A 26,126-nucleotide genomic window follows, 5' to 3' on the forward strand; every position below is an offset into this window, starting at 1 on the left:
GAAGGGCGAGAGGTGGATCTGCTGCAGCAGCAGCAGTGGCAGCAGCCGTGGCAGCAGCCGTGGCAGCAGCAGCGGCAGCAGCCGTGGCAGCAGAGCACAGGCTCAGCCTCGGCCGGTCCCGGGTGTTACTGGAAGGGGTGAAGCCGGAGGGCGAGGCAGCGGGGCTGGGGCTGCAGCAGTTGGTGTCCGGCCGTGGGCCAGGGCGGGACCCCCAGCCCTGCTCCTGCTGACCCCCAGCCCTGCTCCTGCTGACCCCCAGCCCTGCTCTGCACCCGCAGCCCCCGGCTCTGCCAGCAGGGGAGCTCAGGGTGGTACAGAAGGGCATTAATGCCGGGAGGGCTGCAGCGGAGCTGGGGGACCCGTCTCTGCTGTTTAATTCTCGGGACAGCCCTTTGTGGCTCTGCCTGATGTCTCAAGGAGCTCACCTGGGCAACTCCAGCAGGGACAGCCTGTCCCTGCTCCCACCATCTGGCACTGCCAGGGGGAGCGGGGAGGCCGGCATCGCTCCCAGGGCTCCGGAGGGCCCGGCTGAGCACGCTCCCCTCGGGGGGACCTGGCCCGGGCTCCCGCCGGCTGCCGGGGGCTGCTGCCGGGGGCTGCTGCCCAGTGTTCCTGCCGAGCCCCCGGCAGGAGGTTTGCACCTCCCCAGAGCAGGCACAGCTGCTGCAGCAGCAGCTCCGCTCCTTGAAGTCCGGGGGGCTGGTAAAGCTCTTCCCCGCCTGTGGGGAGGGCACCGTGTCGGGGCACTCGCTGCCCTGTGCCTGGGCGGGGGAGATGCTGCTCCAGAAGTGAAACCCGTCCCCAGAAAACAGCAGGAGCTGGTGCCATGCTGCTGCTCCCTCCGTGGTTTTGCTCGGCTGGATTCTGTGGCTTTGCATCTTAAAGATCCTGAAAGCTGGGAATGAGCGTGCCCCTCGGCTGGGGAGCGCAGGAGGGAGCCCGGGTGTCAGAGCAGGGCAACTCGGTGGGTTTTCCTGCCGGAGAGCAGGGCTGTGGCTGCTGCAGCTCCCAAACGGCTCCTGGGCAGCAGCCCCTGGAAATCCAGAAACTACAAACAGGGCAGGAGTGCAGGGACAGGGCTTGGAAGGACGATGGGTTTGTGCATTTCAAAATTAATCGCATTTTAATTGGAGTTCTTCACGGTTTTCTTTGGGTGTGGCCATGGGGTGGGTGAAGCTGCAGCCAGGGCAGAGCACCTGGCACAGGACCCCAGTAGATGCTCAATCTGCTCACCCACATGATGATGATTTTTCCCAGCCTGTGGAAGCTGCAGTTCCTGTTTTCCAGCTCTCCCAGCCCAAGGCTGTGCCTTTCTCTCCAAGTACCTGGGGCCATGAATGCACCATATTGTGCTGCTGGAATGTTTTATTTCCAGAGATGCAAAATTACCTCTCCATTTCTTTTTAAAAGCCTTTCTTCGTGGCTGTTATCAGGGACCTGGCCAGTGGCAACAAATGGATCAGGCCAGAGCTCAGTGCCCACTGGGCACCCATCACCACCAAGGACCCTCCTGCACAGCACAGAACTTCCCATCCTCGCTCTTCATTAGAGATTGTTTTAAAATCCCATAAAAATAGCATAAAATAAATCACAGGGAGATGAAAGGGAGGTTTGAGCTGGCAGGAGATTCTTTAAAGAGGCACTGTTTAGACAGATTGTCTAGCTGACGTGGGAGAAACTGTTTGGATGTTTTTATAAACTCTTCAGCTGATAATTTTGCATCTAAGCAAGGCCAGGCTGGGGGGGCAAAACAGGGTGAAACACCAAAGCCCGGGCCCTGAGCTCTCTTCCCAGCTCTTGCTTTTTATCACCAGCAAATTATTTAACTGTGACAGAGTGCAACCTAGAGCAGCTTCTTTTTCTCGAAAGAGAGAGGGAGGAAAGTGCCATTGCTCTGCAGGGGGGCAGCTGGGGCAGCTGAGCTGCCTGGCATGGGTGGCACTTGGCAGCATTACTGCCCCAAGCCCCCGGGGCAGGGGGTTGAGGACACGGGCTGGAAACCCCATTTAGCAGCTTCTCCATACAGGTTTGTCTCTAAGAAGGGCCACACAGACCCTGCCCAAGATGTGTGGCTGTAACACCAATCACAGTAAGTAGAGGTGCTTAAAACGAGGCCTTAATTTTGGCTGTTTATCTGCATCTCAGCCTACGAGTGTCCCAGGTTAGATGAACGTTACTGAGGTGCACACAGAGACTGCAGCTGGGCTTTAAAAATCCCTCTGGAAACCAGCTGTGTGCACAGGACTGTAACAGAGGTCTGCAAAGTGTTTGCTCTGGTTTGGACACTCCAGACCTGCCTTTCTTCTTCCCGGGTCAGTGTCCAAAGCACAGACAAGTGATCGAGACGCAGCCCCTTCCACCCGACACGGAGCTGAAGGCCCAGGCCCTGCCTTGCCATTTAAAAGCCCATTAACACGATCTGAATAGCACTGCTGGCTGCTCCTCCCTGGCTACCTTTCAAGTCAGACAATTATTTTCAGCCTCTCCCAGCTCTGTGTACTTGACCGGAGTTCACCTCCCTCCTGCCCTTGCCCGCGCCTGGCGGGGAGGGACCCTCACGCTGCAGCCGCTGCAGATGGAAGATGCTCATCGTATGCAGGGGCTGCTTTTATTATTGCCACCAATAAAGCTGACAATGCCTGGTTTGTGCCCAGAGAAGGACCCATGTAAAGCAGCAGGGCCTTAAGGCTACACAGCCATGGGCACAGCAGCAGTGTGAGGAGCATGCAGAGCTTGGGCTTGCTCCAGACAGGGATACCAGCTCCTGGGGGCCCCTGGGCCAGGACCAGCAGGAATTTGGTTGCCTTATGGGCAAAGGCTGTGGGCTGTGGGTGTCTGGCTCTGTCCTCTGCCTTCCCCCAGGTCTGGCTTCTCACCTGTTGTGTTTTGTGGAAATCTCCTGCTGTGGGTGAGTACTCTGGGACTGGGAATATCCCTGTGTCATCTATTTATGAAACATGACTCACTCTCTGACTGGCATTCATGGATTCATTCATCATTGTCAGCATAACTACTTGGGGGAGGGAGCTTCTGCTTCCCCTGGATATCTTTAAAGTGTTTTTTTCCTGCCTTTAGTTCTCTAATCAAACCAAGGCCTTATTTATAGTACAGCCATTTATGTCTGGGTAAGCCCAGAGTGGCCCCAAAGGCTTAAAAGGTTTTACTCCAGATTTACACGGGTGTCATGAACAGAGGGATTTGGTCCTGAGGCTGCACTAATCCTCTCGGAGGTGGAAGCAGAGGCTTTCCCCCAAGGAACAGCACCTCACAGGGGGAAAGGAGCAGAGGGCTCCAAACCTCGGGAGATGCTGCATGGGGCAGCCATGGGGCTGGTGCTCCCAGTGCCCCCCAGAGCCCCGCTGCCCCCGTGGCACCGGCACCTGCTCTCTGGTCCCTCAGCGTGGACTCTGCTGGGAATTTTGGTCCCCCTGTGCTATGCACCAGGTCTGCAGGGCTGGGAGCAGAGAGGCTCCGTGCCCATCCCACGCCATGCAACAACAGCTTCCCAGGCAGGCACAAAGAAAGGTGCTGGGGAGCAGTGGAAGCCTTTTGGGTATCATTTGATCAGAGATGCTACTGAAAACAAACTGTTTTCCAGGGAACTGGTCCTGAGAGGGCAGAAAGTGCCCAGAGCCTCCCAGGAGCACAGCTCTGCACCAGAGCAGCCTCCACAAACAGGAAGATGAGCCAAAGGTGACCAGGCTCCGGAGGCTGGGGGGTCCAGGCTCACCAGGGAGGCTCTTCAGGAAGGAAACACTGTTTATACCTTTTTATTTTTAATTTTTGAATATTTAGATCCAGCCCTTTCCATGATGTATGGCAGAAACCAAGACCTCTTTTGTTCTACAATTAACTGAGAGATGTTATTTGGTTCCCTAGGGGAAAAAAAAAAAGGGGGACACACACTTATTTTTCTTCACTATTTGCAGCACAGCACACACTGATCTCTCCTTGTAGTAGAAAGCAGCTTTTCTAGTCACACTCATTGCCAAGATTTCTGCCCTGATTTTTAGGGAAATTAATTGTTCTTAAACACTTGCTCCAGTACACATTTCAGAGTCTCAAAACAAGGTATCTGGGGTTTGCCTACAAGATGGGTTAGAGCCACAGGAATCTCAAGGCACTTACTCAGCAGTGGAAGGGAATTTAATCTGAGAGTGTTGCTGGCTAAGTAATAACCCAACATTTGTTACTGACCTAAAAAGAAGATTTAGTACCTATTTTGTGCAGCTTTACAGCCCCTCAGAGCTCCAGAAGGAGCTGCGAGGTGATGGGATGGCTGTATTTATGGGAGACTGGATGGCACAACCATTACACTTTTTGCTGAAGAAGAAATATGGGACAGGCAGGCCTGGGAGCACAGTGGCAGGGTGGAGAGCAGGCAGCATGGGGTTTGCATGCCCCCAGCAACGTCACCTCCAGGACGGACAATTGCCACATCTCTTGAGCCAGTCCCTGTCCCCAGAACTCAGTGCTGAGCTGTGCAGGGAGAAGAGCTGTGCCTGGAGCAGACAGACCCGCTGCCAGGCGCTGCCCCTTTTCGAGGCTGTTCCCTGCGCACCCGCCAGTGTTTGGCTTCCTTATCTTGTGGAAGTTTAATTAGCAGAGGAAATCCTGCTCCCCCCTGCCTGCCTGGCATCAGCGTGGCCTCGTGCCATGCTCCATGGTCATTAAGGCAGGAAGGATCTCCAGGGCAGCCCCGTTACCACCTGCCTGCCGAGCTCACGGCCAAGGAGCTGTGGCAGATAACGAGGACAAACGGCAGCTCCCTGGCTACCCAGGGCAAACATTGTAACTGACTCAAATTAGCAAGGCCACAGACAAATGGGTGATTTGTGGCCACCTGGAGCTGCAGCCTGAAAGGCTCTTTGCCCTCCTGGGAGCAGAGGCTCAGGGGTGTCATTCAGGGGCCTTTGCTGCGGACGTGCCCGGCCCCTGCCCGGCACAGCGCGGGGCCACCCGGCCACCCTGCAGCATCTCCTTCAGTGGGTCAGTCTGGGTTTGTGTTTCGAAGGGTGGAGAGGCCACAGCTCTCACTAGCATCCCCAAGAGCTGCTGGTCTGCCCTGTCAAAGGCTCACATCTGGCTTTTGCTGTCAGTTCTGGCTCCAGCTCGCCGGTGCTATGTGATGCTCTGCCCTCCAAAGCCACCTGATCTGCCTGGTGCCATTTTCCCAGGTGGATACTTCACAGCTGTAATGAGCTCAGTTTTAATGCCCCTTTGAGCAGTTTTAGCCTTCTTGAGTCTCAGCCTGAGAGAGGTTTCAGAGTAGATGCTGTTGCTTAGGATGGAGGGCCCTCACTGCCCCTCCACACCACCTGGCCTGGATGGCACAGGAGCTCAGCTGGAAACAGACAAGGATGGAAATGAAGCAGCTGATGCTCCACCCGCCGTGGGAGAGGTGAGTCTGAGGGAGCAGCACTCACCTGGCTTTGGGGCCATGAATGTTGTTGCTGGCACCATTTGCTCAATCACAGCCCAAGAGAAGCCCGCAGTGCTCCCGCCCAGCCGCGGCTGCAGCAGCGCAGGGGCAGCCCGGTCATGGCTCTGCATCTCACCAGGCTGCTCCAAACCCCAGCTGGATACACCTGCCACAGGCTTGTCCATGGCCAGACCCCTGGGAAGCTCCTCTCCTCCTCCTTGCCAGCGCAGAGGCTGCTGCGTTGGGATCACAGGCTGTGTCACCCGTGCTGAGGGGATTGGCTGGACTTGGAGAAGAAATCGCTCCAAATCAGAGGCTCCAGGCCCAACCCCCCTGTTGTCCTCCATAACTGATGCCCTTGTCACCAGCAGCTCAGCTAAAAACCTCACAGATTTGGCAGGGTGACAGCATGGGCAGGCAGCACCCAGGCTCTGGAGGGGTGTGCAGGTCCCAAGTTGCCGTGCACGGAGGAGATGTGGTGACTCTGGAAGAACCACACCAAGGACACTTCTTAGCAAGATGTTAGTCATTCTCATTGAAGACCAAACCTCAACAGAAAAACCTCATGAGGGAGCTGCTGGGACACCTGCCAGCTGGGGAGGCTCCTGGGGAAGCAGCAGAAGCCACCAAACCCCAGCACAGCCAAAGAGCTGCTGCTGTCCTGCTGAAGTGGCCTGCAGGGAAGGTCCCAGACAGAGCTACAGGTTGGCCAGGGAGGACATGGAGCAGAGAGGATGAGGAAAGGAGCTGCCAGCAGCTCCCTCCTGGGGACATGGCCCAGCTGCAACACGTGGGGTGACAGGAGCCACCAGAGTGAACCTGTCAGTCTGGAATGCAGCACCTCAGCACACACACCCCTCAGCACACACACCCCTCAGCACACACACCCCTCAGCACACACACACCTCTCAGTACACACACACCTCAGGTCACACACACCTCAGTACACACACACCTCAGCACACATACACCTCAGCACACACACACCTCTCAGCACACACACACACACACCTCTCAGGTCACACACACCTCAGCACACACACACACCCCAGCACACACACACACCCCAGCACACACACACACACACACCTCAGCACACACACACACACACCTCAGCACACACACACCTCAGCACACACCCCTTTCAGCACAGCGTGCAGCACAGGCTGCAAAAAACCCAACCAAACAGGCTGATACCCGTGTGGTTTCTGTAACTCAGGAAACACAGGTGGAGTTTTCTGTTGTGAAGGTAACTCTCAGAACTGGCTCCAGTCCCTCCAAGCTCAGCACACGTTCTGGGACATCGCAGGGGACAGCAGCTCTTGGGAGACTTTCTGGATGTTTTGAGTAATGGTGAGATCTCCTGGCAGGTAAATACCCCCATCCCCGGGATGCTTGTCCCTTGAGCTCCCAGCAAGGGGAGCAGCGGTGGCAGCTGGGCTGGCACTCAGGACGTGGGGGCAGCACGGTCACACCATGGGACAAAGGGCCCCAAGTCTGCCCTGGGGTTGGCAGCACCTGGGGCAGAGCAAAGAAGCCAGAGAAGCACTTTCTGGGCTCTGCAGGTGCCTGCACCGTGGCTCCAGCCAGCCCCCAAGGACACCCTCAGCGATGCTGAAACCAGCAGGCAAAAAGCCTGGAGCACATTTCTGCTGGTGCTGAGTCCTGGGGGGGCCCTGCTGCCCCCGGGGGCTGCAGTCTGTGAGTGGGGGGACAGAGGCCTCATGCTGACATCAGCAGAGCAGCCCAGCCCAGGCTCCCTGCAAACCCATCTGTCGTCTTTCTCACATCAGATGTGACTGTTTTATCTCTGCTCATTTTGCTTGCTAGACCCTGGCTGGGAGATGAGCTATTTGAAAATGCATCTGCTGTTATTTATACAAACACTTTCTTTTCAAAGGGCAACAGAGGGAAGCGTTGGAAGCCAAAGCAGCCCAGAACGTGTGGAGGATGTAGCTGGGCTGCTCCTCCCCTGGCGATGCAGACAAGCACCGTGGCTCCTCTTTTGCAGAGTTTACCATGTTCTGTGCTGCCCAGCTGTGGGAAGGCAGGTCAGGGAGTGCTGCTGCTGGTGTCCAGCCCCACAGGGTGACCAGCCAGCCCTTGGGAGCCAGTGGCAGCACCCGCCTGCCTGCCCACGGGGAGAAACCTTGTGAGGACTGGAGAACCATGAACGAGACATCCAGTCCTTGCTCAGGCAAAGTTTCCAGTCAACTGAGTCATAACTGAGTGGAAATTACTCATGATCTGGTGAGGAGGCACCAGCTGAATTCAGAGGGGAATCCAGGGCTGTGCTGCTGGTTGGACAGGGACAGGGACATGGAAAGGGACCAGAGCAAAGGCTGTGAGGAGACAAGGGTGCCTCATGTCCCTCTTACTGGGTGCTTGCTTTCTTAACATAAAGTAGTGGCCTTTCTGTGGGAAAATACCTGCCCAGCAAGAAGCATAAGGGCAGCATCGTTATCTTGTGCTCAGGAAGCAGTCAGAAAATGAGGGGTGCTGTCGTAAGGCTGAGTGTTATTGGAATTATCACTATAATGGAGAAACTAATTAAAAAGCTGAGAAACAGCAACTCCTGACAGAGCTCTTTTCAAAAAGCTCCTGCTGACACCTGAGAGGAGGTATAGGAGATGCTGGAGTGCGAGGAGGGTCTCCAGGGCTATGGGGTGATGAGGTCCACTTAGCAGCACTAATTGGAAACACACATCTCTTCCCTGGGTGAGTTCATCCTTAACTCACCCATGTCTTTATAAACCCTCTCCTGCAGCCCCTGGCTGTGCTGCTGGTCTGGGGCTTGGCTGAGAGGCACAAGAGCTGTCTGGGGACTCCTGGCTCCTGCTATGTCCAATCCCTGGATGCTGCCTCTCACCTGGACTGACCCTGGAAGAAATCAGGAACAGGTAATGAGGAAATCTCAGAGCTCAAGGGGCTTTCAGCAGTTTGTAGGCAAGTAGCTGGAGTGCTGAATTTACATACTAATCAAAAATTGCTCCCTGGCTGTGACAGAGTCATTGTGTGACCACGTTTAAACAAAACAAGTGTTTGAAATGAATTAAACATGGGAGCAAGCACTTGTTGAGTTAGATTTTCTCATCTCAATATATATGACATTTGATCTCCAAGCAATGTTTGCCCCATTGTGGTTACCAGCCTATCTACAAAGTCAGAGGAATGTTTCTGACTTCCTCTACTGCTTAAAAGCCTAAAATTTAATTTACTCTTTTTGTTTGTTTTCCCCATACTTCCTGCCCTTTCACTACATTGCCTGAATGTTACCAAATGGAAGAAGAAAACTGGAAGCTGGATCTCTCTTAGAAACAGGCAAAACCAGCTGGCAGCTGCTTGGGCAGGATGAGGTTTAGTGCTGGGTGACATACTGGGACTGGTGTTTTCAAGCAACTTTGATGGTACTGGTTAGTTGGGAGAGGAGAACTTTAGTTCATGGAAAAGCCAGCCCAGGCTTCCTTTTGGAAACCTGCTAGACCTCCTGCAGAGCACTGCCTTGGGACCTGCCCAGCTCGCACCCCTCCCAGCTCATCTGCCTAATTATCCAGCAGCTTCACCCAGCCAGACAGTGGGCACAGAAAGCAGGGCTGCTGCAGTCTGAGGAGGGAAGATGTTGGCAGAGAGAAGGTGTTGGCCCTGCCTCTCAGCTCCTCTGCCGGGCCCGTCAGGTACTGCTGGGTGTCAGAGGACCCTTCACGGTCTGGTCCCCACAAGGACACTGCACCCCGGGTGCTGCAGCTGCCGGGGGAGCTGGAGGCTGCTCTGTGGCCACAGCAGCCTGGGGAGCTGCTGTCAGAGCAGCCATGTGGGCATCCACTGTGAATAATTAAGTCATTATTCCTAATGACACACTGCAATCTCATCTGTAAAGAAAATACTATGTTTGCACTTCAAAAGCTCACTAATGAGCACATTTTTCCCGCCTGATTCTTACATTATTATAGCTTTTAAAATACTACTGTTATAAGCTGAGAGAGGACCAGTTCCTTTTTTATGCAGTTTAAGTTCAGACAACCAGGATGCAATAATTGCGCAGTCAGCACCTTTAGTTTTAATGACTAGAGCAATAATAATGTGTTATTAGCCTGTACAGTGTCAAATACACTTTCATTTAATTGCTCCATTGATGTGAGTTCCTGGACTGACTTCTCCTCTCTAGTCCTGTGATTCTATCAGCCAGGAATCCAAGCTCATTATGCAATTGCAAATTGCTTCTGGATTTCATTAAATCAGCAAGTGGGTATTAGCTAGATATTTACATCAGCTGAACTTGTGATAATTTAACCAATTGGGCAATTGTTATTTTGGAATTAAAAAAAAATAAAAAAATCCCAGGGGATTATGATTAATTTTCATTCCTCTGTGTAAGTCTTGGTGCAACCCCTGCAAAACCAGGAAAAACAACTGCAGACAGACTGGGGAGAGCAGTGTTTTCCCTTCGGCCTTTCACTGCTGCTACATACCAGGAGAAGGGGAGTGCAGCACTGGTGTCATTCAAGAGCATCCATGGATTTAGGTTGGAGAGCTCAGGGAAGACATCACTGTGGCACCTCGTGCTTTGTGTAAACAGAAGGGTTGTGATAAATTACAATATTAACTAGAAGTGCAGTGTCAAAGGCCACTGGATGCCCCGGGCTCTGTCCAGGACAGAACAGGGTGTATCCTGTGTGTGGCAGGAGGCAGAGACGTGGTGGTTGTTGCCTGACAACCTGGTCCTGCTGCTGGGCTGTGGAGCTGAACTGCCCTGGGCTGGGAGGTCTCAGGTTTTGCCCACCTGGGGCAGGTGTGTGTGGTGATGTCAGGAAGGCTGCCAGTGGCCCTGAAACAACAGGGTTTGTTACCAGCTGGAAAATGCACTGAGGGAGAGACAAGGTGTGGACACAGAGTTGAACACCCCGTTGACAGATTGAATTTGCTGAGGAGCAAGTGCCCGTTGCACAAGAGATAAGGTGCAGGGGGAAACGGGCCCCAGTGCTGCTGGTCTGTCCGTGGGGCTGTGTCCCTCCTGCTGCAGGAGAAGAGCAGCTTGTGGGGCTGGGAGGAATGAAGACCCAGGCTTATTCCCTGTTGAACTCGGTAGGAAAAGCACCTTGGATTGCAGCTGAACTTGGACCCCTTTCTCCTTCTATTTCATAACCAGGTTCACATTCATCCAGATCTAATTTCATGTACTTGCAAAGCCTGACTCAGCAGGAAATGTTATCAGCTTCCACTCAAACCTGCAGAAAACTGACAAATTGTCAACTTTATGCAGACATTACCCAGGTGCTTTGTCTTGCTGAGTGTGCCTGGACCCTTATTGTTTTGAGACTTAAAAGATAGTCCACAGTCTGTGAAATAGGTACGTTTGCACTGGATAAAATCAAACTCCTCAGTCAGTACTGCTGAGTGGGAAAAGCTGCAGATGTGTTGGTATTTGGAGTAAAGTTTAATAAACCTTTTAAATGAAAAGGAAACATTGGGTAAAGCCCTCCAGAATGCTCATACACTTCCATGCATACTGAGCCTCTTACAGGATCTCAGAGTCTCCTTGTGCAGTTTCTGTCCACAGGAATGATCTTTTTTTAATTGATTTTAAAGCTTTTAAAACAAGTTATTACTGATACTTTGTCTCTGCGTGTTCTCCAGCTAGAGCTTCATGGCTTTTTTAACGTAGATCTAGTCAGTAACTTCCTAAGTTCACAGATTTCGTGATAATGTTTGTGTTCAGAGGAAACAAGTTGCTCAACCACCAGCGTTAAGCATCCTTACAGGCAAATGCTGGCACCACCCCGACTGCCCCTGCTGAGCCCTGCAGAGACTGGGAATCCCTCTGGGATTGCCCTGCCTCCAGCTACACAAATCACACCGGGATTCACCTGCTTGCTCCCAGCACAGGGGTCCCTGGGGAAGGAGGCACCTTGCTAGGACTAGAGCCATCAGGAACAGGGACTTATAGATCCACAGCAGCAGCCACCAGTTGTACCTGGAAGCCAAATTCTCTGTGTATTACAAAGCGTGAGCTGGGGAACCACAGCCCAGCTTTCTCTGGGTGGGGGATGAGTGGGGCTCTGAGCTGTGTTCCCCTCCTGGCCACCGACCTGCTGGGGTTTTTGGAGAAGTCATTTCCTCACCTGTCAAGCCAGATCAATAATATTTAGGGGTTTTTTTTTGTTTGTTTGTTTTTTAATGGGAGTTCTGGATGAAAGGCCGTGCCAGTGCCAGGAATGTTGCTGTTCCAGCCGTGGACTTCAGCAGATCTCCTGTGAGAAGCCCGTGCAGTCCCACCCGTGGGCAGCTGTGCATCCGAGCCACGCGCGCAGGCACAGCCCTGCACGGGGCGTGTACGGCTGTAACCAGCAAAAACCCCAAACAAACACTGACATTTACCGACTGTTGACAGTAGCTTTTCCTAAGCGTGTGTTTCGGAGCTGAGCTGCAGCTCGTGTGGGGATGAGGGAGCAACGGAGCGACCCTGCGCGGGGAGCGGAGCAGGGGGCACAGACCGGGGTGCATCTCTGGGCTCTGCTCTGAGCTCCGTGTTTCTCCTGGGCCGTGCAGGTACTTCAGAGCCACCCGCCTTCACTCGTCAGGCACCTTCCAGCAGAGCCGCCGCGCCGGGGGCCGAGGGGGCAGCAGCTCCGCGGGGGGCCCCGTTCCCCGCCCGCCGCAGGGGCTCGTTACCCGCTGGGGCCCCGCTCTGCCGCTGCCCCGCTCCGTCTGTCCCGGGGGGTTCCGGGGGGCCCAGGGGAGCCGGTGCCCGGCGGGGATCGACCCCGCGGCCCGGGCCCTGCCCAGCGCTGCCGCCGCCCCGGGCGCTCCCGGGGCCTCCGCGGTCACGTCCCCGCCCGGCCCGCCCCGCTGGCTCCTCCCCGGGCCGCGGAGGGCGGAGCGGAGCCGCCGCGCACAGCAGCGCAGCCCGGAGCCCAGCGGCGGGAGCGGCCCGGGAGGCGGCGGGTGAGCGGGGCGGCCGGAGCGGGGCGGGGGCCGCGGCGGGGCCGGGCCCTGGGGAGGCCTCGGGGCCGCGTCCCGGCGGCCGCGGGGCCCGGCGGCGGGTGTCGGGGAAGCGAGGCGGTGTCAGCGGGGCCGCGCTGAGCGCTGCCTGCCCGGGGCGGGGCGGGAGGGCAGCCCGGGGAGGCCGCGGCGGGGCGGGAGGGCAGCGCGGGGCGGTGCGGGGCGCTGCGGGGCCGGACATCCATCTTGTGCGGCCGCGCCGGCGGGGCGGGCGGGCTCCGGGCAGGGAGGGCGGCCCAGGCGCTGGGAGCTGCCGGGGACCAGGCGGGGGCGATTGGCCCTGGGCGCAGCAGAGGCTGTCACCGTGCCCCGGGGAGGAACCCACATCCTCGGGTGCGCCAGGGGAGCGGGCGCCGTCCCGCTGCTCGCCGGGCCGTGCAGGGGCGGGCGGCTGCGGGGCCGCGGGGGCCGCGGGCCGGGGTCTGCCCGCTGCCCGGGGTCTGCCCGCGGGCCGGGCCGGCGGGAGCCGGGGGCTCAGCCCGGCAGGTGCGGGGGTGCCGAGCAGCCCCGGCCGGCCCTGCCCAGCCTTGTGCTCCCTCCTCCAGGCCCGGGGACCGGTCTGCGCGCTGCAGCTCTGACAGGGTTTCTTACTCTTCCTTTAAAAATACAGGTTAGAGAGAAACTGTTCTCTGCGTGGGGAAACTTTTGTGCTTAGATACTTCTCGTTAGCAGTGTCTGTGCTTACGGCGTCTGGGCTGCGTTTGCTGCAAGGATTTCTGCTGAGCTTTCTCAGCAGAAGAGCTGAAATTTGGACACACCGACTCGGTACTGACCGACAGACCTGGGGCTGGCTTTTGGGCTTAGCTTTGCTCACAACTCGGGAAGAGCTGCAAACAGGAAGGGCAAACCATCAAAACTCTGGTTTTTTTTCCTTTCAGTAGCTTAGCAAGGGAGATAATATTTCTTAAAATAGTTGTTTGACTTGAAAACGCCTGTCTGTAGTATTGTAGCAGCCCTCTGTAATTTCTGCTGCTTTTGTAACTCTGAGTAGTAGCATTGCTCCACGTGAAGAGACACCAAGTATTTGAAGAGTTAAATTGAGGCTGTGCAGTTGAGAGTGAAGGTCTGCCATGAAATGTTTCACTCTTGCGATCTTTGTTGTTGCTTTTTCTTGCTGAACATGTTTTGTCCTTAACTCTGACTGGGGCTGGCAGATCCCTCAGGTTCTGAAACTGATGTGATGTGGGAATTTGTGAGACTTTCAGGCAGTGCTGGATGAAGCCATGGAGAAACAACAGAAAGTGCCTTAGCAGTCAAAGGTCTGTGCCTTTAAAGAGCAGTCACCCAAAATGAGGCAACTTGAAGGGGAGTTTCAGATGGAGCACCCTTGGCTTCGTGGTGTCTGTAGCTTTTTAAATTTGTATGAGTGCTTCATCGTGTCCCAAGTATGAAATGCTGCCTGATTATTCTGACATCATTATCACATTGCTGTAGTGAATTAATTACGCTGGGAATGCCACATTCACATCCTGTTGCTATGGAAAAGATCAGTGTAATAACTGAAAACATTTCATGTTCTGCTCATGGTTGTGGCAGAAAAGATGCCACTGATGTCTTGGTCTGCAGACTGACTGTGTGTTCCAGCCAGAGCTCTCAGTGCCGAGTTAGAAACTGGGCATTTGTCACTTGCAGTTCTCAGCAGATTGTCTCTTCCTTCTCTCTGCTGTGCCGGGCGGCAGAAGTTGTGAAATCCTAGTTTTGGAAATGAGGAGGAGAGGACGCGTGTCGCCCTTCAAGGTGGAGCCGGCAGGAAGTGCTGTGCTCACACACTCTGCTGCTAAAAATAAGCTGTTTTCGTGCGCAGTGTTTGCTACACACCAGGAGGAGAGGAGTGTTTGTGTTCTGTCAGGCTAGGACGGTCCACAGGAAAGTGAGTTACACTTGGGAAAAGCAAATCTTTCTTATGGCCTTGGTAACCGCAGGAGAGTGTGTCCGGAGGACTGGGTGGTCCTGCCAGGGGATGGTGCTTGGTACAGAAGAAACCTCAGTGGCCTTTTGTAGGCCCAGCAGGGCTGGCAGACCCAGGAGCTGTGACTCTGAGGACTCCCAGGAACGAGGAGCACTGTCTGTCCTCACGTGCCTTGGCTCTGGGGTGACCGTTTTTAGGGTAAGGAGCTTTGCTGAGGGCTTTGAGGACTGCATGCCAAGTGGGCTCGATTTCTAGCACAGCGTAATTCCAGTGACACGTTCATACTTTTATTTGGAGACTCATGTTTATGTAGTTTATCAAAATGGTTTATGTTTGAAACCATACACTGCAAATATACGGACACAGGCTATTTGTGATACATTTCATGGCTGTTCATCTAGTCTGAGGACGGTTCTTAAAAAATGTAATTAGATAGCAGGAGTGTAACGTGGGCATACTCCAACGACAAAGTTTTAATTGTATATTGAATCATACTCTTAGGCATAAACAACTCTAAACATTTGTTTGTGCTGTATATTGCAGTGCTTGTTCTTGTACCATGAGTGTGCATTTGGTGGCACTTTGAACTTCTAGGTAGTATTTAGAGAACAGGTTGCTTCTGTGCAACTTCAGAGACTTTAAAACAAATAATCTTAAAGAGGTCTCCTGATGTTCTGAGAACAGGAACACGTTATCTCCTTGTTCTAGAGAAAAGGAAGTGAATCGACTGAACAGTTCAAATCTTTACTGTTTATATTTGTAACTTTGTTGTGTGTGTAGCTGTTAGAAATTCAGGATTCCCTTTGGTCTGGTGTTACTTTCAATCTTGCTTGAAATCCATTCAGCAAAGCCTGCTGGGCTCCGTCAGCTGGGGCTGCCTGTGCATCCCAGTCATATTATATATTGGTATTTTAATAATAATAATCAAGCACTTCTGGTAGCTCTGTGTGTTTAATTCTGCAGAATCAGATTCAAGAGGGACCTAACTTAAAACTCAGTCAAGTTCTGATTGTGTTTGGGTTTTTTTGGTATTTTTTTAGCCTTGATTGGAGGTGGGTTTTGTTTTTAAGAGGAGTTATTGTGGAGGTGGTTAGAGTACAGCGTGAATTTGTTTTATGTTGAGCTCTGAATAAGTTACTGATTTTATTTTAGTATTTTATTTAATAGGCAATAATAAATTAAAGACAATTTTAATGAAAGCATCTTCTCAAAGGGGTGCTCATAAATCCCAGGGTCAAACTTTTACTTAGATATTTGTGTTGACACTTCACAGAAGTTTCTGATGCTGGAAACATGACACCTAAAGGCTGAGCTCAGTGAGGATGTGAGAAAGCTGGAAAGAAAAGTTGATCTTGCTGAGCTATCTCATTTGATGCAGTCTGTCTTCAGATGCTAAAACTTGTGTCAATGTTTTGTGTAATTTCTGCAGTGCTAAAGTCTGGTGGCAGCCAGGATGTGAGATTATTTGGATTCCTAGACTGCTCTCTGGGTATCCATTAATGTCCTAAAAATCTCCCCTCTCAAACAGGTTTCTCCTTGGATTGTACCCTAACATCCAAAGTGTGGAGAGGATAAAGGAGGACCTGGCTTTTTGTTGGTAAAGCACAGGCTGGAACAAGACTGCAGCTGTGTTAGTTCATGGCTGTTACTCAGCAGACTGAAAGTACAATATGCTTCCCACTGCCAGTGTTGCTTCAGTGTATTTCAGTTAATGGAAAGGGTTATATAGAGCATAAAGTTGTAAAGAATAATTTGTCAGTCCTACATAAACAAGTGTGTCCTGGTTTAATTGCCCCTCCTGAGTCAAATTGTGACAAACTGATAAATGGGTAAAACATTTCCCAGAATGGTTGACTTTTGCTTTCTTGAAGCCACACACTTAGAAGGAGCAGTGGGTTATTCATTCTCTGCAGTTGTACAATAAGAGTAGGGCTCTTAGGCAGGTCATAGATTTAACTCCTTTGCTTTCCCATTGTTTTATATAGATATGTGGAAATGAAAATAGCCTTTGATTAGCCTGCACATAGACTTGCAACTTACATGGGGAAATAATAATATCTAGCCATATGACATGAATTCTGCCTTTCAGTGTTAGTTTTAGCTTCCACGTAAGCTCTGAGTCTCCAGCTGAGTGTGCTTTGAGTGGATTTGCTTTTGCTTGGGTGTCAGAGCAGGCCACGAGAAGCATCCTCCAAGGCCCAAGTGGATTTGCTGTGGGTCACAGTCCTGAGAGGCCAGAGGAGGTAACTCAAGTACCTGTAGATAGTGTCTTCCATCTGCAAAAAAAACCACCGAACCTAAAAATTCAAATTATATGTGGTATAATGTTTCATGCCTTATGTTTCTGAAACCTCAGGGTGTGTGTTTGGTTCTACCTCGACATCAGTGCCTGATCCTGCCTGTCTCATGGGGCCTGCTGGGGCCAGGGAAGGGAGAAGCTGCAGCTCCTGAGCACGTCTGGCTTGGGGCTGTCCCTGTCTGTTGGTCTGCTGCTGGGACTGGAGGTAACCTGGTGGCCGTCTCCTTTGCCCCTCACATCTGGAAAGAACACCTCCTGGAGCTGCTCCTGGGTGGTGGATAAATAGGTGAATGTTGGCTCTCTGGCCTCAGGGGTGGTGGATTGTTAGTTGCAAGGAACAGCCCGTATTTCTGGGAGTTTATATCAAGCTGCCTTTCTGTGGCAACACATGTAGGGTCTTCACTGCTTGTTAGCTTTGCTTGTTGTGTCCATGAGATAGTTTTCCATGTCTGCTGGCTGACTGGAACCATTCAGAGCTGAACGGCTCGTTACCAGAAGATACCTGTGCTTTCTATGCCAGTGACCATTTTGTTAATTGATGCCTCTTCTCTGAGCTTCCTTCTGAAGAAAGAAAAGAGCAAGGAGAAGCTGTGTAGAGCCTAGGGTCAGTGGAGCATCAGGCAGGACAGCACATACCTGCTCAGCTGCTGGCACCTGGTATTTACACAGAAGCACTTTGTTCTGGTGCTCAACCTACTAATGCCATTTCAGTTCCAGGTTTGGTGTGAAATGAGATTTGATCTCCAGAACTCTGAACAGGACAGAAACTGTTTACTGAGAGATCACTTCTCCTCTTGCAAACACTGCAGTAATTAAGGTAGTCCATTTAATGATATTAAAATGAAGAAGCTGTGGGAAGGTGGGTGGTGTTCAAGGAAGAGGCACTGAGTGTTACATTCCTAATCAGAAATGGTGTGTTTCAGCTGAAATTGCATTCATCTGCCCTGGAAAGCTCCTTTGAGGGTGTGTGGGAAGAAACAGGACACCAGAGAACTTCTAGAATTTTGATCCCAAATAATCTTGGGTTTTATAACTTCCGTATTTGCAGGTTGCACTCACAGCACTGTAGCAGCCAGGACCTCTCTCTGGAGGAGAGGTTCAGAACTGTTGTTTCTGTGTCTCCTGTGAGAGCAGAGCACAGGGCATGACCAGGGGCTCTCTTCTCACCGTGTCAGCTGGCTGGAGCAGGTAGGGCAGCTCTGCTGGCATCTGAATGTGGCCACATGAAGAGGGTGTTTTGATGTGCTGCTGCTCCGTGCTGAGTGGTGGGGCAGGTATTGGATGTTGGGAAATACCTGCTGTACCTGAACAGGCACTTCCCAGTGCAGCTGTAGTGGCTTCCCATGAACCCAGGTGATGGCACCTCTCTTAATTTTTTTTGATTGAGAAACCCAGATGCTGACAGACCTTAGTATGTTTGGAAAACTGCAGTTTGTTTTCTTTTGATGAAAAAAAAAACTTGATCTAGGGGGAAAGTCTGACCCTCCCCAGGGCTCTTGTCACAGGGAAGCAGCAGGTAACATAGGACAGACAGTGAAAAAGGAAGCTCTGGGGCTGCTCACAGCTCACAACTGCAGGTGGTTGGCTTGGCCTTCTTGTCCTTTCCACTTTGTTTGACTAAAAACACAGGGAGCCAGGCAATAGCAGTCCTGTTGAGCAGGTGGCCTGAGTCATTATGGCTTGTTATTTAGAATATTGATAAGATGGAAAGTATTTAAATCCATCTAGGGTACTGAAGTGAGAGGTCTGGGTATGAACACAGCAGTAGGAGGGCTGGAACAGATCTTTATTAATCACTTCAAATGAGGCAGTGAGAAATGGTGCTTCACACTCATGTAAGGAGTATGGTTAGCAGTTCTGTGATAGGTAATGATCACCCTGTCAACAGTTAATGGGAAAAACTGCTTTTTGGAGGTGCACTGGGACTTGTAGCAGCAAGAGCCTTTGTCAGTTGGTCCTGTGCCGAGCTGCTGCTGGAGCTGGGCACAAAGGCAGCTGAGAGTGGCTGGAACTGCAAACTCAAGGCTGGCTGGAATGTTTGGGGGTTTTTGTTGAAATATTTGTTGGATCCAACAGTGTTGCTTTCTGGAGTGCTCTAATACAGAAAAAATGTGATTCTGTCATATTTAAATCAGGGTATTGCGTGTCAACTCCTAGCTATGAAATCTGCTATGAAAAGATCTGAGCATCTATGGCTGTGGCTGTACTGGGGAGCACTCTGTGCTTCTAGAAGTAAGGCTGCCCTTAAGTTTCTGCCTAAGTGAATAATCTCACATCTCACACATTTTTACACATAAATTGGAAATAGCCCCTTACTCCAGAAAGCACCAAGTGTGGGAGGAGCAGTGGGACTGGATCTATTGGTTGCAGTGCCTTTTATGTTGCTTTTTATGTAATATCCTTCTCTCTAATGCAAATAAACTTGGAGTTGTAGGGAGGGGCTGCTGAGAAGAGGAAAACTTTCATTACAGACAGCTGACATGCAGAATAATATCTTTTTATATGCCACTTACCACGTGATAGTTTAAAGTAAATCATAGTTCACTGGGTAAGGTTATTTCTGGCACAGTTCTCCTTTTTGCGTAAGTTGTCCCATTCCAGCATGTCTTGCTTTACCCTGAGGTTTGATGTCTTAGAGCTGTGCTTGGTGTCAGGCCTGCAGATCAGAAATCATGATGAATTTATGAAATAAAGGTGAAGATAAAATAAATTTGGCCAATTATTGCTTCTTGCTTTGGATTATAACACTAATTTTAGTTGAAAATAACATTAAGATTGAAGAGACAGACTGAAGCGGTGCCAGGCAGCCTTGCTCATGAAATATTCATGCATTTCCAGGCTTTTAACTCATCAGATCACTTATAAAATCAAAGTGATTGAAATACTATTATGGTTTTGTCTTGTTTCATGAGGACACTGTGTTGGCAGATTGATCACTAGAATGCGCTCAAATTCAGAATGAAGCTTTTTCAGGAATCTCATTTAAAATGATCAAACAGATGTTTTAATGCCCCAGGGTGCTTTCCTCAATGGTGTCATTCCCAGAAAGCAAGTCTCTTCCTTTATTCTGCCATCTCAGTGCTTTGCAGCCTCTCTCTGTTCAATGAACTGTTTGCTCTAAACCCTCATCACAAACACCTCTCAACTACCAGTTCACGTGGCTCCCAGGGCAGCAGGGTGGCTGTGCCAGTAGCAGGTGTCAGAAAAACCAAGTCACTACAGAGCTGGGAGGCTGGAGCTTCTTTTCATGTGCTTTTCATGCCAGGTTCATATTAACTGCATCTGTAAGGGCAGAAGTTTAATAAAGTTCTAAATCTCTTTTAAAGGCAGTGGTGCCCGTGGGTTGGTCTTGCTGAGGTTGTAGGTGCAGAGTTGCTGTAGAAAAAAACAGCTGGAGTGGGAGTGTTGGCTCTGGTGGGAGGGTGTCCTCACCTCACTGTGAGGCACAGGAGCTGTGGGTAACAGCAATTAGCATTCCAGTGAAGTGTGGTGTCTTCTAAGGTCTTGCTCAGAGTGCAGAAGTGGCTGTCTCCAGGCCATATGTTGAACAAATTTGCATAGTAAGAGATAGAAATCAACTAAAAATAGATAATTTTATTTCCCTATTGCCTTATGTCTTGTCATTTCAAAGACATAAAAAAGAGAAGACTTTTGTTCCTGATTGAGTGCTGTTCATGAAGAGGAGAGGAGGAGCTGGCTGATGCCAGCGATACCCATCTGGTTGGCTGCTGCAGGATGTGTCCTCTCCTCCTGAAAGTTCTCAGTGCTAGAGCCCGAGGAGCATCACAGTGAAGTGTTAATAACATTTTTTATATTCCTTCAGTTAAAATCTTCATATAGAAGAATATTTTTATTTTTTTTTGTAAAAACAGGTGAATTTCTGCCCCGTTCTGCTCCAGGTTCCGGGAAGCAGCACTAAGGGACTGAGCAAAATACTGAAGGATTAAGTACCGTAATAAATAACTTCATTTAATTATAAAAAGTAATGAAACTGTTCCTTTTTCTCTCTTTTAAGCTAATTCTGTTTGTGCACTTACTGCTATTCAGGTCCCTATCAAGCCCTAAAATTGGCTGTGAAAGCATTTCAAGAGGTGCAGTTCTACTTGCTAACATACATCCTGCATGGACTGAGGCACTCGTTCCATGGATACTCATTGCTGTAGGGATTTTATTTAGACTGATAAACAGTGTAATATGAGTAAGTGGCCATATGGTACGTGGGGCTTTTCATTCAAAAAATCACAGTTGAACCCGGCGGTGAATGAGCGGCAGTTGCGTGGGAACGGCCGGGGCTCGGGCTGCTTGTGCCTGACACACGCTGCACAGTGAGGTGTTTTTAAGGCAGTGGAAATCTCTGGCCTGCATATGCAAACCTGACCTTTAGATCAGTCTACATGGTCAAATCCAGTGTATACACACAGGCTGATTATTGCAGCTTTGCCAGTAAGATTTGAAGAATCTTAATGTTTTCTGGAATTTCTAAGTTAGCCCACTCTCCTGAGAGGCAGGGCACTGGTCTGTGCTGGCAGGCAGTGTTTTTAGAGGCTTAGTATTAGTCTTAAGATTTATCACCCATGGATAGAAATACATGAAGAGCAGTTTAAACCTCAAGGCTACAAAGAAACCTTAATGAGGAGGAATTTGTATTGGTCTCTCCATCAAAGCGTCATTGCTGGAGACCAAATAAGGACCAACTGGATTCCAGCCTCTGGAAGTGTCCAGTGCCTGGGCTTTGTGACCAGTGTCTGGTCACTGTTACTGCAGAAATGAAATAATTGAAGTGCAAGCTGAAATTGCCGTGACAATCTACCTACCTCATGTCACTTATTTACTCTAATTACATAAACCAGGAAGAACATAGTTAAGAACGTTGCCAAGCTACTATCAGCACAACACATTATTCTTACCAAGTATAATGTAGTTGGTGGTTTGCTATGATCGAGCCTCCTAGAGTCTGTCTGGAATTCAATCTGTATTAAAAAAAAAAAGGTCAGAACATTTTTTCAAGAAAATAGAGAAAAAAAGAAATCAGTGGCAAATTGTGGCTGTGGTAGAGAGCAGATGGAGAAAGTCCCATAAATGGCTTCTGTGTTGAATGTGTGTTCCTGTAACATTTATATCTTTTGCTGATTAGGAAGGGGGAAAGGAAATATTTTTCTCTTCTTCTTCCAAAAAAAGCTAATACTTCAGTAGGTGTAGATGAAGAGAAGAGAAAGGGCTGAGTGTACCCATGGTGGTGGGAGGGAGGACCTCTGCTCTGCAGCTGCCACTCGGCCGGGTGAGCTATCACTGTTCTGTTCCCCTGATGTGGCTACACACTGCTTGTTAAAACATTTCATATCTAAGATTGAGAAAAGTGTATTTTCTCCTAAACCTGCCCAGTTGAGGTGGGTGTCTCTCCTCCCGTTGGCAGGTCAGTGCTCCCAGTACTGGATTTGCAGCAGTGCTGCAGTGGATTTGGAGGGGAGGCTGCCAAGAGCAGCCACTGACGTAGCGTGGTGTTCTAATTTGGGGCTGCAGTGTGTTGGGCTTTGAGCTTTGCTTCTGGCTTCCTTTCCCCTGTCTTTGTCTGTCTGGCACACAACCCGAGCAACTTTCTGTAAATGCAAACCAATAGGACAAAAAATAAATCAGCCATTTCAGCAGGGCAAGCCGTAGCTGCCCAGAGTGCTTGTTCCTTGCCTGGAGTGCTGCTATAGCCAAGCGTTTAAAGGGAATAAACAGGGAGTCACTTCCAGGGAAGTAAACATTACAGTATTTGAAATTGCAAGTTCAGTGTGAAGCTGGTTGCAGAAAAGGTTGTGGGTTGAGGAAGATCAATCTCAATATGTTTGTGCATAAAATCACTTTTTCAAATGACAGCATGATGGCTGGTGTGGGTGTGTGTGTGGGGCGTGGGCTGCTCAAAGCTCCAGTTCAGCACGGCACCCGAGTCGGAAGGCACGGCACTGTTGCTAGAGGACTTTAGTCTGAGCCCAAGCTTTTATGGTTTTGCCCTGCATCACTGACCTGCACAACACACTGTGGAGGGTGTGAAATTCTGCAGAAACTGGCAACTTGGATGTGGTTCAGGAGGAGCACACGGTCGGGACCAGAGCTTTTAGCAGTCAATGTGTGCCAGGTTGGAAGGCTCTTGCCTTTTCCAGTTGAACACTTCAAATAACATCTCATCATTATTTAAGTAAATTCCGTGCTAACTCACAGGGTAAGTCTGTGGTGGTGTTTGTCTTGTTACTTTTTAAATGAGCTCTCTGTTAATTAATCAACGCAAGTTGCAAGCACCCTTTCTTTGTGATCCGCTGTCCCTCACCCCACACGGTTCTGTAAGCTTGTGTGGAACGGTTGCGTAATTGTTGGCAGCTTTGATTAATATTGGGGAAGTATTTAATGTGCTTTCAAATTCATTGAGTAATTTGATATCTTAGAACATGGTGTATAACAAGTAGCTCCTTAGGGAGCAGGGGGTGAGTGGAGGTGCTGTTGGGGGCCAGGCAGTTTGCAATCCATGGTTTGGCACGTGTTGGACCTTGGTGGAGCCAAGGGTAGAGCCCCAGCTTTCAAGTTTCCAGCCTTCACTGTTCTATCATTCTATTTGTTTGGGTTATTTTTATTGTGGAGGGGATCTGTCAGTTTTAGTGTGGTTTTGGTCATCATAAATCTTTCCTTTGCAGAAGTGCTGGATTTGAGTTTGTTTTGCAAACACGGCTGTGAGTAATGAAGGGATTTTGGTGGAGCATTGTGCAATGTTTAGTAGATACTTTAAAAAAAAAATCACTCTTTCTCATGGCCTAGTTTAGAGTAATCTAAAAAACTGGCATGAAGAACATTTACAAGTTCAAAATGAAACAGGTTTGTTTATACTAGCCATGATTCAGTATTTAACTGCCAGGATAAAAATAACCAACATGTGGCTGTCACGTCCCAAGAATCTGCCCCTCTCTGAGAAAAAGGCAAGTGATGGCCGGGGTGTCCCAGCCACGGGGGGGTGAGGGGCTGGAGCACCTTCTCTCCCAGATTAATGAAATGCTGACAGCACATTTCCCCTTGGAAATGTTAAGTGTTTTGGTTTCCACGTGTGAAGATGAGACTGACAAAAAGGGAGGTGTGGGTGATAACTGAGCCAGCACTCAGAGGGAGGGGCTGGGGGAGTGGTGTTTGCTCCCTGCTCCTCTCTCCTCTATCTCAGGAGCATCTTTCCTTATCCTTCTCTATCCCAGTGCATCTTTCCAGGGAACAGCAAGGGAGCAAAATATGTCAGGTTAACAGTGCCCATGGTTGCAGGAGCTGCACCTTCAGGGGCTGTTCCATGTGGTCTCAGGAACTGGTGCTGGCAGGTTGGTGTGTGCTTGCTCAGTGCCTCACTTTCTGTTCCTTTTCTCTCACCCTTTTTTAAACTAGGGCTGTTCCTTGTGCTTCTGGAGTGAAGATGCAGCCTGTCTTACTGAGTTGTCATCTGCCTTCAGCCCCTTAGCTGAGACTGTGTCTGCACTCTCACTAAAAATCCCTCTTTTCAGGTGTGTGTGTTGAATCCAGCTTGCAGCAAGAGCTGCCTGGGTGAGCTCTGCTTGGCTGCAGCCTCACTGCCTGTTACATGTGGAAAAATACTTGACAAGGATTATGTCTTCATCTCCTAAAATGCATTGTGAGCTTGATACAACCTCAAACAGTGTTAGACTGGCCTCAGTTTGTCTTTTGTAAGAGTCAGCTTCTCTAGAATGTATTAGGGAGAAGAGGTTCCCAGGAACATAGTGATTTGATTTAAGCAGTGCCCGTCTCTCCTGAAGAAGAAAGTTGCCTTCATTGTGGGAAAAGCAAACTGTGGGAGAGAAGGGAAGAGCCTCGGGAGCACAGGAAGTTCCCAAGTGCTTGGAGTTCTCTAGTGGGTGAGGGTTTGATTAATCCAGCTTGTCAAAATGGAAGGAGTCTGTTAATCTGTTAAGATGTGGCTGTATAGGCTTCCCAGTTGGCCGTGTGCTCAGTGCCCAGGGAAGCCCAACCTGGGCCTCAGTGGCATTTCCAGCCCCACGACAGCTCCAAATGCCAGTGCAGCCCCAGCAGGGCACGAGGAGCTGCAGTGGAGCAGGTGCCTCCCCTCAGCCAGGCCATCTGACCTGGTTAGTCCAGACTTAGTTTTCAGTCTCTTTCCTCTGGTTACCTGAAGCTTGTTCCTCAGTTCCATGTTTCCCTGGTGTCTGGGGTCCTGGTTTCCCTGCGTGCTGGGTGTGAAGGCAGTGGGGAGGGAGTTCCAAGGGAGTGGGAAGGAGGGATGTGGGAGCCCAGATCCTGTTGGCTTTCAGCAGGAGTTGGTCGTTGAACTGCTCTTTACTTTTTAACCTATGAAACTTCAGTTTTTCCTTTTGGTTTATTCCTTTGGGTTACCTTCACTGCAAGTGCCAGTTTTGAAGTGTTTTTAAATGACTTAATCAAGGAGAAAGTGTGTTTTGCCTTTGGTTTCTGCCTGAACCCTCCAGTCTTTCACTGCCCAAGAGGTGAGGGGAAATTGTGCTGATTTCTTGGGCTTACGATCATTGGATTCAGAAACCACATAGAGCTCTGTTGATAAAGCAAAGATCAAATTTTGTAACAGACATGTTGTGGTTTGAAACTGATGTTTACACACACTGGTGTTCAAAAAGGATTAATTTTTTTTGTTGTTTGTTTGTTTCAGTCCCTTGTAGGGAGCCTGGAAATACCTTCAGTAGGGCTGCTAACACTGATGAGAGATCTTTTATGCCAAGGTATGAGTGTTTTAATGTTCTCAATGTATTTCAAATTAAATTGCTAACTGAAAACATTGGCAGTTGGGGAAGTTTCAGAGCTGTGTGTTACACATTGTTTAAAAACAAAAAAAAAGTTGCCTGAGCCTTGTTTCTTGTAGTGGGAAAAAGAAGCCCTGAAGTTTTGTGACCTAACTTTCCTGATGCCCTCTGTTGTACAACATACAAATCTATCATTACAGTTCAGAGTTTTTCTTTTTAAGGCTGAGCTGAGAATGTGTCTGTGCTGATTTTTTTTAAATTATTTTAAGTCTTCTGTTAGAATCTTACTTAATGGGATTGTGTCATCAGTTAGAGCCAACGTTTCCTCACGTTCTGCAGAGCCCCCAGACCACGTGCCCTTCGTGCTGCCTGCCTCACATCTGCACCTCCTGTCCCTTGCAGCCCCATGAGTGCTTGGGGAAGGAAGGAGAAGCTGTTGAATACAAGCTGCCTGCTTCAGGTGTATACATTTGTACTCGGGCATTTGCCTTTCACAGTGTGCACAGCATGATCCAGGCTAGCCTGAAGTTCTGGCACCCACTGCCTTGCAGTGCTGGGTTTGCTTGCCTTCTTTATTCATGCTCCTGTCTTTCCATGTCCAAATTATGAACTTCTTGATGAGCTGCTAAAACCTTAAAGTTACTTTTTGCACTCCTTAGCGATTGTGTTCTTTTCTTGAATCTAAAGAAACAATTAACACCCATAATTTGATTTCATTTTGAGATGCTGGTGCTTCAC

General features: G+C 50.1%; 1 protein-coding gene across 4 annotated transcripts in view; it reads left to right on the forward strand.

The window, feature by feature from the left end:
• Nucleotides 1–12,277: 12,277 nt before the first annotated feature.
• The window catches only part of RAP1A (RAP1A, member of RAS oncogene family), a 30,332-nt gene continuing 16,483 nt past the window's right edge, over nt 12,278–26,126 (forward strand). The window contains exons 1-2 of one of the 4 annotated variants that reach the window (XM_051638782.1): nt 12,278–12,364; nt 25,298–25,367. The gene's annotated coding sequence lies outside the window, so the exon portion shown is untranslated. Of the gene's footprint in view, nt 12,365–14,236; nt 14,292–22,547; nt 22,835–25,297; nt 25,368–26,126 lie in introns of those variants that run through there. The other 3 variants (XM_051638784.1, XM_051638783.1, XM_051638785.1) reach the window with 3 other exon arrangements.

The sequence above is a fragment of the Apus apus genome, chromosome 23, assembly GCF_020740795.1.
Source record: "Apus apus isolate bApuApu2 chromosome 23, bApuApu2.pri.cur, whole genome shotgun sequence".
NCBI lineage: Eukaryota > Metazoa > Chordata > Aves > Apodiformes > Apodidae > Apus > Apus apus.